Raw genomic sequence first — 13757 nt, forward strand, 5'->3', positions numbered from 1 at the left:
CGCTAAAGGCAGTATAAAAATAATCTTTACGCCTGTTTATTGAATACCGACGCTTTTAAACTTCTTGGGCCATGACATAAAATGACGTAATTTCAAATATATCAAAGAAAATATTCTTTTCACATCTGTTACTTTATATTTTATCTCTCTTGTATGAAAGTGTTTTTTTTTTCAGATCACCTGTATAATAAATGGAAAGGTTTGTGAGTGTGTTTGTTATACTTTCAAGCAAAAATATGAAAGGATTAACATTAAAACATCACAATCATATAGTCCGATCTAATAATAATATAAATACTATAATTTGTACTGAAATACCTTGTAGTTCCTTACGAAAAACATCAACAGAGTTTTATTTTATAAACGGAAATCGCTACAAATCAATTAACATATCCCCTTCTTTAAGGACATTATGTCTCTTGAAACTCAATTACAAAGTCCTGACAGATGAATCCGCTAACAAAAACTAGTCCTTTATAATTATATTTAACTTGATCACACTTGACACACTTTTGAATTGTAGAATTAATCTAAACTAATACTTTAATTCAAGATGTATTTCGTATTACAATAACTGATCGTTTATTACAAGCTTCCATTTTGTTTGTGGTATTTATGTATTTAAGTATAAGTCGGCCATTTTGTGGAATTATATTGTTCCATTTGAACGATCTTCGAGACCTTTTTTACGATTTTGATTGTTCAGATTGATTGATGGAAAATAATAACTCACTCCTAAGATATTGAAGTCAATTGAGTTCTTAAAAAGGAACCTTATAATAATTACGCATATATTACAACTAAATATTTAATCTTAAGAAATAAATTTCCATCCTTACTAGATTGCTCCATAAAAAACTTGTATACATTTAATCTATACGCCAATAAATGCATACATTTCATTAAGTGTAAGCTCTCTACAGTTTATTGAAATAAATTCCAAACTATTCTGAACTCCAATACACATGAGGGAAATGACGTCGGAAGTGAGAACAGCGGAATTCTATCTATAGATTCTGTAACATTGAACAAGATATAAGTGGTTATCACGAGTTATAAAACAGAAATGGTGTAGACGAGATTTGAAATAAAAGTACTATACAAATATAAATGTGCTGGTCGTTACTGTGGTATGTAAACGAGGCTCCTCCGTCGTTTAATGGCGACTGAATGTCTTGCTGCTACAAGGTGATGTAAATATTTTATATTCAGTCTGCAGTTCGTGCAATGCTTCTGTTCCTTTACTACATTACACATATCTTTTAAAGGTAAACGAAACTTTAGCACTAAATGAAGTATAATAAAAATAATATTTCATTCTAACTCATATTGAAATACAAGGAAATCGCAATTTACTAAATACTCCAATGATTTTAATCCTTTTTTCATAAAACATCGAAAATAACCCTCGTCTGAGTATCGATAACAAAAGAAGCCATTTATGAATGTTGAATTCGATGAAGGAAACCATTAAAATATAAAACTCAGTATTTTTGAATGTCCAGAAGCAAACAAAATCATTTAAATATAATACCTTTTATATTCGTATGATTAATTTTCATATTATTTTGTTTTAAGTATGGAAAAGTCATCTCAAGATCACTACTACCTATACTTAGTATGTAGTTTTCTATTTGAAGCAGCGACATATACGTACATATATTTTATACAAATACTAAAATAAAAATAAATAGCAAATGTTATCATACTTAACATTTACGAAATACGTCGGATGACAAAATATATTCAACTATGTATCAACGTTCTAAGAAATCTAATAATAACTAATCTAATAACTTGAAATGGAAATAAGTAATCGTATGCAATTAATTTTTCTTTTAATAAAATATTATTAACATATTAACGTTTTAATCTGTATCCTTATATCAATTAAATGAAATTAACGTGTCTGTTTGTAATTACAAATTAACGTTACACTTAATGTATATGAATGTGGATATAATACAAGCATCAAAAATAAAAATTTTCATATTTTTGTCTGTCTGTCTCTTTGTTTGTTCCGCCTAAACTCTAAAACGGCTGGACTGATTTTGAAAGGAATTCCACTCACTGGTAGGAAATGTCATAAGGAGCGACTCAGGCTATTTTTAAACCGACATCAATAATGAAGTTCTATAACGACTATTTATTTGTAACTCTATGACTTCTGCAATTAAATACGAATGATAAAAAATATTTTTATAAGAATGAAAATGAGTATCTTAGAAGGTACTAAAATTAATTACTTTAAACCTATTTTGAGTTTTTATAATTATATATGGAGATTAGTATGTAAATTGTTGTGTGTTGTTCAGATTATATATATATAACCATAAAATAAATGTATTCATCATCATCATCATCATCATCAGCCTATCGGAGACCTCTGCTGAGCAAAGGCCTCTTCTCACATGGAGAAGGTTAGAGCATTATTCACCACGCTTGCTCAAGACGGGTTTGCGATTTCAATCTTATAATTTTGAAATTATAAGACTAGCTTTCCTCACGATGTCTTTCTTTCTCCGTCCGTCAGTGGTGTCAAATACTCTTAGAAAGTACATATGACTCGGAAAAGATCACATTGGTACTTGTCAGGTTTCGAACCCGCGCCCTCAAATATGAGAGGTGGGCCTGTAACCTCCAGACCACCACGACATAAACGTACTATTTTTTTCAATTTAACTTTTTTTTTGAGCTTAAATGCAACCTCTAACATATTTAATTAATATATAAACTCAACCTTTTACTAGACAAAGGCCCGATAAACACATGGAAATTGAGTAATATACGGATCGAGAGGCAAAAGCCATTCAAGAGAGTAATGTCGTGGAAAACTATATTTTGAAAGGTGGGAATTATTTAGTTCGTATTGGAGAATACAACAAAATATCTAAAAAAATTCACATTGTCTCATCTTAAAATTATATTCGTAACTTTAACGCTGAAGTATTTAATATTGTACACGATCATTATATATAAATATATATAATAATCGCAATATACTTTCACAGAGAGGCATGCTTAAATTTTTAATAGCATGCGTGTCTACAAAGTGACGCTGTCAAACAAAACCTACGTATAACCAAAATGACGTTGCCACAAAATTCCAAATAGCTCGCGATCGAAACCCCTTCATGTTATATATCTCTACTATTAATATTACTGGAGATATTTTATAAGTAGCTTCATAAATAAATATATAAATAAAACACTAATCGTTAGTTCCTTTGTCATAAAGGTGTTTTGGATATAATAACACTTACTTGAGAATACTTTTTAGTAAACATATTTTTTCTATTTGATATGGAATTTAAATAATAATTTTTAGGTTGTAATTATTTCAGAACTATGTATAATATGCTTAGCACAAGTGCATACATATGTATATAGGTCGTAATAAAATTACGACGATATACTTATGTATGTCGTTTTTTTAAAAGTTGAAATGTTAAAATAAACGTTTGAATATTCAAGCTCATGCTTTGTTTTATCTTCTATAAATTATTAGCCACAAAACAAAATGGCTGACTACTTGTTAGCTTCGCGATAAGCTACTTAAATCACTTTAATGGAAGCTAATAAAATTTATAATAAAATATGTAATAAAATAATTTAATGTCTTTCCTGCTTCTTCATTTTGTTGTTACTTTTATTTTAATTTGTGTTATATTTTACACAGAAGTAAGTATTATAACACCCCACGATTCGGGAAAACTGAAGCAGTGACGAAAGTTTCAGAACATTTGACATTTAATTTTTTGCTGTAATTTACTAAGACTCCATTTTTTACGCGTTTAAGTTGAGCGCTATATCACTTTAAATGTTCAGAATTCATTAACCTATATATTCAGTGTTATATAAGAATGTTCTATAATTCCGAATAGAAAACTCTTGTTTACTTTAAAATAGTTAAAGAAAGCATAAATGTAACCGTGTAGCTATCTCCGGGTGAGTAACATTTGCACTACAACAGACACTGATGTCCTATCTTCAAGATAACATTCATATATTTAGAACAAACTAAAAATCTCATTCATACTTTATATAAACATTTTAGCATGGACGTAATGATTAAGTAATCCTTTATTTATGAACAAAAATTTTTCTCTTTTCAAACGCATTGTATTCTAGACTCTAGAGTTATTAACGAAAAATTTATAAGAGAATGAACAAATTTTTGAACTACATTCATGTACTTCACTGTTCTATTTCATACTTTGATGATTGGATTTGAATATAAATCAATTTATTTGTATATTGAATAGCTTTTAACAATTTAATTCAGTCGAATGCCTGAGATATTAGAAATATTTGTGATTACTTCTGTTGTTTCAGCTATGAATGACAAGCCTCTACGTTACGTTTTAAACGACATTTATTTGAAATTCCAAGAATGCTCGAGATTCTGTTAAATTCTTTAAAATGCTTCCGTTGAATTTACTTTTAAAAAGAATGTATTCCAATAAGGCGGATACAAAAGCGGCTGCGTTTTTATTAGTTAAAATATAATAAGATTCAGTTTACGATGTGCAGGATATATTTTAAATGAATTACTTTAAAATAAAAAATAACGCAAAACTAAAAAAATCTACATAATTTTGACACAAATAAGGAAATTCAACTGTTAAAATTTCCTCTCGTCTGCCCGTGATCGCGGTTGCTGCAAAGTAAGCGAAACATCGGGAGTATGTAGTTGTAAAGTAATAAAAAACGCGTAGTAAATCCGAAAATATTACTTTTATTTCAATCAATAATAGCGATAGTCTTAGATTAATTGAATGTTCGTACACAAACGTAGCTGCTTTTTTTCATTTTGAGACGGTGGTTCTGCTTTGAAGTATCGCACTTTTTCGATCGATATGCCAAAATGACTTGAATTACTTGATTATTGTAACTAATTAGATATGGAATTTTAATTATTGTTAGATGAGTAAAGAATAAGACGCATTACCGCATTTAGTTACCTCGTCTTTATTGCAGATTGAGATACAATAAAAAATATATATCTAATACACAGCGACGGACAGATTATGAGAAAAATAAAATAGTCTAAAACACCTTAAATCGATTTTTAAAATGTCATGTAAAGCAGAACGTAGCATACTGCCGTGGATTTTCATTCTTTAATATGAAACGTTATTGTAAAGAACAATCCAACGGAACGAGTTAGCGACTTACAAACTTTTGTAGTTATAATAGCTTGGATATTTACATAACACAGGATTTCTGTTAGTTAGATCCGCTGTTGCACACACATACAATATTAATATTCTCCAACTATTAATATATGGATGTAGCTCTTCATGTATGTTATTAATAAAAAAATATATCACTTTATGAAAAGCGATATCATGGTACTAAATAAGTTATTACTTATTTCATATATCTATTGTGGGTGGGTATTATTTTGAAAAGCAATCTTAATTTTATTACGCACCGAAAAAATGTGATTTATTAAATATATATGCTTGAAAACTATTCATTCATTTGTTTAAATTTTTATAGAAAATAATTAATGTATGTCCAGCAGTAGCTTCATTAAATTAATGTAATATTTATATGAATTGTCATTACTGATATCGAAGTCTTTACAAATGTTTATTAGATTTCCTCTCTGAAGATATAATTAACTCGTTAACAATAAGATCCAAAGTTTTCGAGTTGATTACGAATTGAATTATAATATGAGGGATGTTATGGGGACTATTGTATAACAAAACTTAATTTATTAAAATACGTCAAGTGGAAAAGTCTTTACATGTTTTTTTCCGTTTCACTGAAATTATTTCTAATAAACTTATCTAAACTTCATCGATGATATATAATTATGATATCAATTTATTTTATGAAATTAATGTCATTGAAAAGCAAAATATTTTGATATGAATTTAATCTAACACATACTCGTTATTTTAAGTAGGATAAACCTCTTTTATTCCATAACATTGTAACAGACGATCCGATCCATTCGTTATATTAATAAAATTGAATCTAAATAATTTAAAGGTTATTTATATTCTCGTAACGTCTTAATACTTAATGTAATCAATCCCGAATATCAAAGCCTTACTAACAAGTTAATGTATTTAAATGAATTTGATTATTTGTTTAATTCATTCATATTTTTATAAGATAAGCGATGTTAGGTCGAGATTATGAACTTATCATTTGCTCGATTTTAAGACGACTTGCTATTAATACGGTTATAAAAATTTATTTACGCGATTCACACATTGGCTTTAGCTTGTTTCATGAGCATATATAAATTGAAAGGGATCTTGCAATTCAAATCTTCATTAATTAAAAACGTTATATAATTGATATTCAAACAGTTTGTTTCGTAATTTCCTCTCAAAATGATCGCTTAATTCACAATAACTATACACTAGTTAAAGGTCTTAATTATTTATTTAGAAAATGTCACCCCTATAGTTATATATCAAGATCTTTTATTTTCAAAAAGAAGATCAAAAAGAAAGTAAATGCAATATAGAAGAAAGACTAGAAATTTACTATATATGTATAAATAAATTTAACGTTTCGGTAAAGCGCAACCAATTTTATAAAAGAAAAATAAGTCACCGGTTGTATTCCCTAAACTGAAACCTTAGCAAATATGTTACACACATTATATGGAGCACGGATTTTAAGTTAAAGCACATAAAAATCATAACTTCGTAAATGCTTTTATATTATTTTTAATGCTGAGATGGCGGAAGTGTAGGAAATGACGATGAAAATGATTTTATTTGTCATAAAAATGTTACTAAATATATCGCATTCCGACTTCTTCATATAAGCATCACATCCCTAGAATCATTGGGTGATCTGTCAAACTATCGGCAGTGGTGACTCGCTTGATGCATCTTATTTTAATACGATTTTATATAGAAACACTTATGTAAAAAAATATTACCAAGAACATTTGAATTTCAATTTGAATAACAACGTAGTATATTTTGAAGGTTTAGTGAGTGCATTTTACACGGGTTGTTGAATTAAAATTTGTTACAGCAACTAGAATTATCTCGGCCATAAATAAAATGAAACAGTCTTAATGTGACAATTAAAACGAATAATTAATACGAGAGTTAGTGAATATGATAATTTTCAAGCCCACAGGCTTTCGTTATTGAAAATTGTCATATTAAGTATCTGATGGTAAAAAGATCCATCTGGTAGATATTCGTTGGCTTGAAGCCAATAAGGTAAAATATATTTTAGACGTCATTGTTGTCTACAAATAATTTTGATATCTTAACTTTAAAATAGACGACAGTTTTATAATTGTTATGTAACATATTTTTCATATTTTAAATTATAAAAATATCTTTAGACGAAAATGTACGTCTCAGTTTTAATTTCACGTGCAAAATTTTTATATAATTCTTTCAATACGAGAGAAGTAAACGACAAAAGATTTTAATGTCATAAGTTAGAAATATTATCAGAATATCTGAAAGATACTTGGTTTGAGACGAAGTGACAACAGATTAGTGTTAAAGTTGCAACAAATAATGGCCTCTGCTTCATGCGGACGAGATCGACTTTTGTGTAGTTAGTAAAATGTTTTAGAATCTGAAATTAATTGAAATGAAAAATGCATTTAAACAACTTCAACAAAAATATGTCTTGCACTTTAAATACGCTGTTTTCTGATAAATTATTATTTAAATTATTTTGTAATACATTTGTGTAATTATTTTAATGTAACTATGTCGGAAGGCTATGACACCGTGAAAAATGTTTTATTCCCATGACAATATAGTATTTTATTTGCTGCATTTTCTCTAATTATTTGTCAGACATTTATTTAAGTGCACTTAACACTTACTTTACTTATAATCTGTATGTCGTTTGTACATCCCCTGTTGCTCCACTTGTAATACACTTAGTGCTGGTTAAAATTACAAAGCGACGTTTCAAATGTCATACTTCTTAAAGCTTTGGGCAATAATCTGATGACTAAGTATTAATATAGTTTGTATGATGAATAAAAAAAATCTCAAATAGAGATGACGCCATTTTTTTTTTAATATTAAAGAAAAATCCTATTTAGAGAAAAAATTTAAAAAAGTAGTGGTATTATATTTTTTAAGATATAAAATCAGACATGTATATGTATGATTTTATTTTAGTGTGCTTATTCGATTTCACAAAAACCAAATTTTTTCCGAGTAAATGTTAATTTATTTTATTATTAATTATGAACCGCATATGTATATATTTGATAGCCGTCGATATTTTACTGTAGGTTATAAATGAAAATATATTTAATACAATAGATTAGCTGAGAAACCGCATATTGAAGATGCAACTTATAAAAATGAATGATTTTTCTTATTTTAATTTCACTTAATTAATTTTAATGTTATTTTATTTTATTTAAAAAACTTAATTTTAATGTTATTATATATTTATTTATTTTATTTTTAACCGATGTCTGAGGTGAAAAGTTACTGCGGAATTCACAATGGTTTGATTTTTTCTAACTTAATAATAAATTAAAAGCCTTCATATTTTTTAAACGGTTTGCCTCACATATAAATTTAATCTTTATCATTTATTGTTTAATATAAATCAACTTTAAGATCATAGTATCATTATATATATATTTTTTGTGTACAGTGTTCATCGAAACATTATCCTTCAAAGTTAGGAACAATAACCGCGAAATGATTTTATAGGAACACGAAAAATTACTTTACATAAAAATTAACTTTCGAAAATCTAAACCGACTACAATATTATAAACTTTGTTAATTTCTTTTCAACTGCACTAAAATGTATTAAATCTTATAAAAAGTTTTAAATTTGCGACAAAAACTTTTCAAACTATAACAATATTTTAATAAATATATATCATATTGAGTATTTTAAAAATGATAATAGTAGCAAAAACTAACTTACTTGTTCGGCGTTGTCAATACAAACGTGGCTAAGCTCAACGCGTCACTAACTGCGAGCTTTGAATGCGCCCTGGCTTATATAGGCGCCTCCCATAGGCGGCCCGACTTGTTGAACGATACTGCCTACGTTTCAACTCATTAAAAACTTATTTATCAAAATATTCACACTTTGGTGAGGATTACATTATAAGCATTGCTGACATTTAAAAAGATTTATAACTTACGCAAAGCGATTCAATTGTAACAAACTTTTTTATACTAATGTTATTGATTCTCATAATTATTTATTTTCAACTTGATTTCGTTGATTATATAAAGATTTTAAATTTAAACTGACCTAATTTAATATTCAACATTGAACAGTTTTTCTGCATAGTTTTATATTTCCCAATAAACATGGCTAAGTGGATGCATACATTGAAAGGATGCAATTTAAAAGTTTCTTAGTTATGATTTTAATAAAACCCCAAGCCAGAGGTTATTCTAATTAAAGCTTGGCTTCGCAGCTACTGTTAAGAATTCTAAGTAACTTGTTCCAAAGGATTTTAAAACTATTTTCTTACTTAGATAATAACATTAGGTACAATTTTCTTTTTAGTGAGTGTTAATTATAAATATGTAATTTATCTAATCATATGAATATATATATCAATATAATTTCTAAAATACGTGTAACATATAATTACCGTATTTATTTATTGATTAATATCTTATTTTCATGAAATAGTTACTATGATATGTTACAGTCTTATTCTCCGTAGCCCCTCTACGAAGTTCTGGTTCACATCTAACGTTATTATCATAGTACAAATTGTTAAACCGTAACCGCTCATATTACAGAAATATCGAATATCGTAAAGTACATATAAATAATTTTATCAACATCATAAATTCACATAGGCGTAATTTATAAGGTGCGCTTAATTAATTCTGTGTCATTTTCAACAATTATCGATAATCCCCTGTTGTCGTAAACCAATAAACGCTGACGCGTTTATGATTAAACGCTTTACGACGCGTCGTACTAATATCTAAGAATATCAGAAAAAAAATGAAAAAATAATATATAGCGATATATTTAGAAACTTTATTGGTATAGAATGGAATTTAAAGTATGTTATAATAAATTATCTATTGGCTACAATATCCTCGATGTCAACAGAACGCGAACGATTGCGTATAAGTGACGTAACGAAGCTCTACAGCAAACTTGACATAGAATGGAATCTATTTTAATATAACATTGTATAAAAGTATTAAATGTAAGTAAAATTAAAAAGTAATTTTTTTTATGTACATTATGTAGAAGGTCACTCACTACCTTATCGACTAGTGATTAATGGATCACATTTTATGAAAAAGACTGTAAAAATTCGCTTTTACAGAATAACTATATCCTAGAGAGATAACTGTCTTAAAATTGTTTGCTAGGGGTGTAGCGGATTTGATGTAATCCAATCTCATCTTGCACCCTACTTGGACAGCCAGTTCTGAATAATTACTGTACTTCGGAAATTACTTAAACAAGGAGGTATGTAAATTACCATTCTGCAAGTCATATAGGGGAGTCTGGGTGAATCAAATGGGGCGATTAGCTCAACAGCGATAAAAAGGTCTAGTGTATCTTTCAGCAGAAATTGCAGGTAAGTGGTTTTAATAAAATCAGAAAGTAGAGATATGCCAGCCCTACGAACAACAGTCTTTAAACCATCCGCCTCGATTACCTCATTAAATAGTACTTCTAATGTGCATTTCATTTGTTTTTATCGAGGCATTGTAGTAAGAGTTATAAACCCACAAAAAAAATCCCATTTATAATAGCGATAAAGATTTGTTTTTTCTATGAACTTATATATTTTACTGCGCCACTTTATGTATACAGTTATATACATACAGTATTCCTCGTCGTTAAATACTAACCAGCTAATAGTTAATTAGTTCAACCAACATAAAAAAGCATAAAATTAACATGATATTTTAAGTGCAAATTATATGTAACACGTGTTAATTCTTAACCATTTATTAATTAGTTAAATTATTAGTTGCCATAAACTCGCTGGGTAATAAACGTCTAACCAAGCGTAACCACAGCACCATCTGCTTCTTTAGTATTGCAACTTAGCATATTAGTATTTTTTTAATAACATATCAAGTCAATTAAGCGTATGGTGTATTGTTTATATTTTTTATACATCAAAGTACCATAATTTTATTTTACCACAAAATAAATCTAAGGCATTTCGTTTGGTACATACAATTTAATTCATATGTTAGGAAAAGTTCATGATTTTATGTATATTACGTGAAAACTTTATCATTGGATAATTTAATTACGCTACATAATCCACACTTTATGTACAGAGTACTCATTAGCGAGACATTCTGTGCTTTCGCGAGTATTCATTTAAATGAAACTAATATTTTTCCGATTATTACGCGTATTTTTTTTTTTTTTAAACTACAAACTCCCGACGTTTCGGCAACAACCATGATCACGGGCAGACTAGATGACAAGATGTATTTTAAAAAATAATAAAATACGCGTATTACTCCAAAACAATTTTTTCATTTAAATACATGAGTGCTTTTACCTCAATTACTTTTACTAGTGGTGGCCTGGAGGTTAAAGGCCCGTCTCTCATACGTGAGGGCGCGGGTTCGAAACCTGGCAAGTACCAATGTGATCTTTTCCGAGTCATATGTACTTTCTAAGAGTATTTAGACACCACTGACAGACGGTGAAGGAAAACATCGTGAAGAAACCTGGTCTTATAATTTCAAATTAACAGACTAAAATCGCCAATCCGTCTTGAGCAAGCGTGGTGATTAATGCTCAAACCTTCTCCATGTGAGAAAGAGGCCTTTGCCCAGCAGTGGGCTCCTATAGGCTGATGATGATTACTCTCTACTACTCTCTTCTACTTCTTGTTTACGAATAAAAGGATTTAGTACATATGTATTTCGGATGCTCTCTATAAACAATTAATGATGAATCGTCATTTGAAAAATTATTAGTTTTAATGTCACAAAGCAACGGAATATTAATTATAATAGATTAAAAAGTTCTAAACAAAATTAACTAAAAATATTAACTTGAGATTCGTAATAATTGAAAATCTATTAAATAAGCTTTTGGTTTGTCACAAAATTTGTGTTTATTTCTATTTTTTAGCTTAAAATAAGGTTGTACGTCTGAATATAATATCGTACTGTCTTATCTAATCAATCATATTTACTGTTAGTCTTAAAAATACTTAAGTAAGTTTTTAAACATGAAAATGTATTAACAAATTTTTCGTTCCCATCAGATATCCGCAAGCGTGGGACGTCGACCAGCCGCCTACGTCTTGCACACAACAATAATAAACCCGATTTACGCGATGGTTTGTTTATTACCACACCGATACAAACATATATTAATTACAGTAACGTATATGAAGCTTTACTGTGACTAATTACTTACAATAATTTATATTTAAATATGACTAACAAAATGTCAAACGATCGTGTAAACAAAGCCTTATACATGAAACTAAATATGTATATGTGTTATGAATATAATTAAAATTATTTATACTTTGATATTTAAATATAATTGTATAAATAATATACAAGTAAGTTCTGTAAATTATTGAAATTCAAGATATAATAAATAGGAGCGCTTTAATTTAAGAATTCCTGAAATTGTTCCGTTTTAACAATTTCAAATCGCCATCTTCTATTTACCAGAATAATAAATATTATATTATAAATATTGCAAATATTGTACAATGTAAAATATTTCATGTATATTATTTAATTGAATTATTTCCATCTCGTGTGGGAGTTTACGTCACTGGGCTTACACAAGCAACTATGTTCAATGATATACTCGGTATTAAGATGAGATCAAAATCGTGGTGACTTCGTCGAAGTTAACTTTGAGATTTAATCTAAATGTTATTTTAAACTTTTATATATAGAGATTTATTTCGATACCAGTTAGTGCTAGAAAATTTTATATCAAATACGAAAGTTATTAAACTTATTAATCAATGCAGTATTTTGTTGAGAATTATTTTGAAATAAAATAACTTTGTTGTCTTATAAAATAATAATATGTGAAACGAATTAAATAAATCTTATATAAAGTCGTATTTCTCTATTTAATAATCTTATAATAAAATATACAAAGGTCGAATGTCGTTGGGTTATATCTGGTCTGTGTAATTCTGAGACGTATCAAATGATACGGTAGCATATATTCCTAGTGCCGCTTGAAATCGAAACCCTTAACGTTTGTCTGTCTCAGGTGTGAAAAATATATTTCAAATATTTTTAATATGATTGCAAACTGATACCTTAAAAATAAATACTGTATCGATTTTAATATAACAATTACAACTATAACATTTTCCTTTTCGATATTTAAGCCACAAATGCATTTTGGTATAAAAGATTTTTTTAAATTAGTACGTGTTACTTAAAAACGTAATACCGAATGATTCTAAAATTTCCATTATAAATTCAATGTGTCTCACTGTGTATAAACTCGAATGTGTCTAAGTATTTAGGTAATGTTATTTTAATACAAGAAATTAAAATTTAACATAAACATAATTAAATTTGTTTAAAATTTTTATATTTATGTTTGATTCATCTCTCTTAATAGGCTCACTAAGTTCTACGGTTTTTATAAGAACTGTTGTGGTATGTTATTAAAATACAATTTTTGACACATTTTGTGTATTTAAATATATGTTTGAAATTCAATACTTAAACAGGAATAGTTTTAAATATCACAAAACTGTTAAGTATTGTGCGGAGTGACAGGGACATCATTCAAAAACGCAAGTCAGTTGCACACTT

At 28.2% G+C, this 13757-nt stretch overlaps 1 protein-coding gene across 1 annotated transcript in view; it reads right to left on the minus strand.

The window, feature by feature from the left end:
* The window catches only part of LOC116774453 (helicostatins), a 28476-nt gene extending 19443 nt beyond the window's left edge, over positions 1–9033 (minus strand). Inside the window, exon 1 of the mRNA XM_032667192.2 lies at positions 8911–9033. The gene's annotated coding sequence lies outside the window, so the exon portion shown is untranslated. The remainder of the gene's footprint in view (positions 1–8910) is intronic.
* Positions 9034–13757: the final 4724 nt, after the last annotated feature.

Source organism: Danaus plexippus, chromosome 26 (assembly GCF_018135715.1).
Source record: "Danaus plexippus chromosome 26, MEX_DaPlex, whole genome shotgun sequence".
Taxonomy (NCBI): Eukaryota; Metazoa; Arthropoda; class Insecta; order Lepidoptera; family Nymphalidae; genus Danaus; species Danaus plexippus.